General features: G+C 35.1%; 1 long non-coding RNA gene across 1 annotated transcript; it reads left to right on the top strand.

Moving 5' to 3' along the window:
• The first annotated feature begins 1,227 nt into the window (after window positions 1–1,227).
• LOC145002369 (uncharacterized) lies at window positions 1,228–2,973 on the top strand. Its single transcript, XR_013661861.1, has 3 exons — window positions 1,228–1,327; window positions 1,419–1,506; window positions 2,841–2,973. It is a non-coding gene; the product is annotated as an uncharacterized LOC145002369 (long non-coding RNA).
• The last annotated feature ends 1,658 nt before the right edge of the window (window positions 2,974–4,631 follow it).

The raw sequence follows: 4,631 nt of genomic DNA, 5'->3' as shown, positions 1-4,631 counted from the left end.
GATGAATTGATTAATAGTTTTCCTATTAACAATCTACCTGTGAAGAGTTTCCATCTTACTGATTTAAAAGAAAGTCTGATTTATGAACAACTTGAAGTTCAATCAGCAAAAGATGCTATTATGGCGTTATATATCCGTTTTTTTCCAGAGCATACTCGTTTCCAAAGATATGAATTTATAATGAGCAATTCAGCGAAGAAAATGTTAATGTACATCTTTCAATCTCTCGGGTTATAAAAAATGTTATGTTTTGCAACCCGAGGTTCAAGGGTGGGCTGCACATTTGCTTAGAAGTTCTCTCCAAGACCCTGTATAAAAAGTAATAGAATTTATCACATATTATAAAGGTATGTATGGCCGCTTAATCCTAACACTACGGGTTGAAAACCATAACAAAGGCCACAAACACAATCTCTCCCAAATCTCAATTGGTAATAAAAATCACATTTTCAACTTTTCCATTAACACCCATACCATCCCAACCCTTACTTTGTTGAAAATGGCTCATAAATGAAAGAAAAAACCAAAAAGACCAAGAAGCGTTTGCAAGTTACTCTACACTTGTGAACCATCGTAGGCATTCACAACCTCTTACCTTCGCAGGTCCTTGGACTTTTGCATACGAACCCTTCTTTCAGACCGAAACCCCCAACTTTTGCATGCACCGACAACTTTCACATCCTACTCGATGACTTTTGCATCTGCTCGTACACTTCGGCACAAAAGCCTCTTGCAGCAAACCGATAACTTTCGCACATAAACCTTTTGCAGCGAACTGATAATTTTTGCACAGAAGTCTCTCACAACAAACCTTCGCTTTCGCAAAGCTTACTATCGCATCCGAAGATAGCAACTTTCGCCCCCTCACATCCCATTCCCGATTTTTGGCAGTTTCGCACTTTACGTCATTTTTATGAGTTTTTGACGTGGGATTTCCACCAAACTCTTATTTTTGACATCTTAAACCCTCTAAAATCATATTTTATCCAAATCATGAAGATTTGTTGTACATATATCATAATTTTGCTTAAAATAATATCTAGAATTAAAAAGATATTATATTAGGCAAGTGGGTCAAGTAGATCCCCACTTATCACCTTTATGTCACTTCTCAACACCCTATTGTTCAAATCATTATCCATTATACTTCCCAACAACCAATCCACTTGCATCATTTCCTTCCATATAAAGATACCTCCGGGGGATCAAAATCACACATCTCTAGTTCTCCAAAAACCCCACTTTTTCTCACAAAGAACTCTCACTGTTTTCTCTCCTTCTAGCCACGTTTTTGAAGTATTCTTGGACCATTTCCTTCTCTTTTTTGGTAAGTATTTCCTAAAACTTCTAATGTCCTTACATATTTCCATAACAATCTTAAATCATCTGCACACATATTCACACATTAACATTAATAGGACCACCGAAAGTCCCAAGTGTTTCTCAATTGCTCTCGACTCAAAATTCTTCATCCTCAACCTTCAACTCCATAAGAAATCACATCAGGTGAGTTCAGACCCCTACATTTTTGAGTTTTTCCAAGTTTTCAAAAGGGGGGGGGGGGGAATACAAGTGATAACACTAAAACATAATGTAAACTTTAAAATCAGGTTTTCCCATAAAAGTTGAGGTTTATTCACGGACTCTTTTACCCATCTTAAACTTAATATTTTTCAAAACTATACAATATGCAAATAGTTCAGGTTAATACCTTTATAAGGAATACTCGCACACATTCACACAATTTTTCTACAATTTATGTTGATTTTATAAAACTGCCTATCATTTCAGAGCAGTTTTCAGACTAGTTAGTAAATATGAACATTTTCACACCGGTTAGTGACTACTAATGGTCATGATAAAAATGATGGAAAAAGTAGACTCATTTTCTCAACTCTAAGAGTTTATGGATTCAAATTTCTACTTACAATGATTTTTCTATAATTTTTCAAAAAACGTGAACAGAAAACTTAAAACTACAAAAATGGTTCATAGATTCATTTACATTTTGTATCATTTGAGAAAGGTGTGTAATATTATGGATATATATATATATATATATATATATATATATATATATATATATATATATATATATATATATATATATAGATTATTTTTCATGCTATTTTACTTCCATAAGAAGGTGATAATCAAGCACATTAATGCTTTCATCACTACGAAACACTTATGATAAACTATAATAGATATTGTTTATGGTTCATTCATACTAAGAAATTACTATTGAAGGTTATCGTTATTATTCCACTACAAAAGAGTTTTTCATTCACACTACACGTAAACTCGTTGAATCAAATTTGTGAGCTAAAGTCTTCATGTACAAATCAGTGTACCTACAAAAGTACTGTATTATAGCAAGAATATCTTCTAGGGAGAGCGTGATACTTGTGTATAGATCTATATTTTGACTGATAATCCCGCACCTAAGGTGCTTGCAAAAGCTAGACCGGCAGGTCTGGGGTGACAAATGTCACAACATTCCAACGCCTGATGAACGTCGTAATAGGCCATCTATGTCGTTAGCACGATTATAATATCTCACATGGGGAGACAACCATACATATAGTTCATGGGGATACATTCACTCAAACGGATTTATATATTTTAAAATTGCATACGCTAATATAAGTATGGAAAATACTTGTACATTTCGGTCTTTGGGTTTTAAGATTGCAATACATTTTATAAAGGAAAATATTTGATTTTTTGGAATGAACACTATCTTTTTATAATGAAAGGCTTTTAACATTGCATGAAAACGTTTATGAACTCACCAACTTAATTGTTGATACTTTTTTCAAAACTACTTGTATTCTAAGGTAATCGCTAAAACAAGTAACTACAAGCATTTGAGGATGGGACACAAAGGCGTCAGACAAATCATTTTTGTCATCATATTGTAATTGATTTTGAAACATGTAACTCATGAAAAAATGTACCCTTTAAATTATAATTATGATGTTTGTGTTTACTTTGGTCACTATTATACTCATTGTTAGGATATTTTACATGAAGTCATCCATTCTCGAACGTTTCCGCCATCCTGGTTTGGGGGTGTGATAGATTGTTATCAGAGCATTGTTTAAAGTGAACTAAGTATATATCAGACCACGTAAGATATACAAACTATAAACACAATGGAACTAAAACTCTCTGGCGTAACATTTTTGTACAAGTATACTTTAAAATATTATGATATTTTTATAAAAGTGTAAGTACATTCATACTCACTAGTTCAGTATCATAACAGTAACAAAACAAAAATATTGAAATAAGTTGAACACTACGGGTAGGCCTCGGTGTATGTAATCAGAACGGGGATGAATATAGCCTGATCAACTATATTTATTCGAGATATGACTAACATATGCCGAGGGATGGTCGTAGTGAACAATGAGTCTAAAACTTACCAACCCCACGTATCAAGAAACTCTAGAACCAAACATAAAAACTTAAAATGCTATAGGAGTATTTTATGATACTGTAAGAACTGTAACAACAACGTTTAGGCCATAATATTTATTAAAACTAGTAGTCGTGAGGAACCTTCTCACCAAAATAAATTAAAGCATTCACATAAAAACTAAGGACCCTTAGTGATAGATCGATAATTGCAAGGTGCATACGTTAAGGTTATATATAATTAAGATTTTATTGACTTAGGATCTATGATTCCGCTTTGAATCATGTTCCTTGTTTGGTTGTGGGTTTAGAGTGGAGCTACATATCCGACAGTTTATTCGATTTTGATTATACACAACAAGTATGCATTAAGTAATTATAGGAGGACCCGGTATGGATCACATCACAAAATTTTTATTAAAAATATTTCTATTTAAACTTTATTTTCCTTCAAAAATATTACAAAATTATACACTTAAGTTTTCATATAATTCTCATATCCCTATTCTCGCACAAACGTAATGACAGGATTCCATATACCCAGAGACCCCTATTTCCCTAACCAGGGAAATGGTGGTTGGATTGAAGAGGATCCCGAGGAGGATCCTGAGGAAATAATGGAGGGAGACCCTAAAGACGATTCGGAGGAAGAAGACGAGTCAGAGGAAGAAGATGAGGAAAATGATCAGGATGACACCGAATCGGAACCAGAGGTCTACAATCCACCCCAGGCTGACCGAAACTCCGCTCCTAAACGGAACTTTCAGGGCCCGACGCCTCAATAGGTGGTAGATTTGAAAAGATGGAGCCAGGAATAGGGCCAACTCCCTCCCTATGGTATGGAACGAGGTTTCTACAATATTTAAAGAAGGGGCTCAGCAAACACGGTTCTCCCTATCAATGTTCATCATACAGATCGCCATGGTGAACAAGTAAGGGCATTCGCCAAACACATCATGGAAATCGGCGCCACCACTGAAATCACCGCAGTTCACATTCGTCGCCTGGACGGAGACCATGATCAAACTAGGAACGACACCGAGGCTCTCCAGGAAGAATTTGGATGCAGCTCGAGCCGATGTGAGAAGGTTTTCAGAATGTCAATCCACATTAGAAGGAGATATAACATAGGCTAAACGCCAAGTGGTAAAATCTAGAGTAGAGATCAGAGCAATGCAAAATTTCATGAATTCATTTCATGGCCCTCA

The sequence above is a fragment of the Lactuca saligna genome, chromosome 6 (assembly GCF_052625555.1).
Source record: "Lactuca saligna cultivar CGN05327 chromosome 6, ASM5262555v1, whole genome shotgun sequence".
In the NCBI taxonomy this organism is placed as follows: Eukaryota; Viridiplantae; Streptophyta; class Magnoliopsida; order Asterales; family Asteraceae; genus Lactuca; species Lactuca saligna.
Note: the sequence above shows the minus strand (reverse complement) of the source record. Positions and strands in the feature narration are given on the sequence as shown.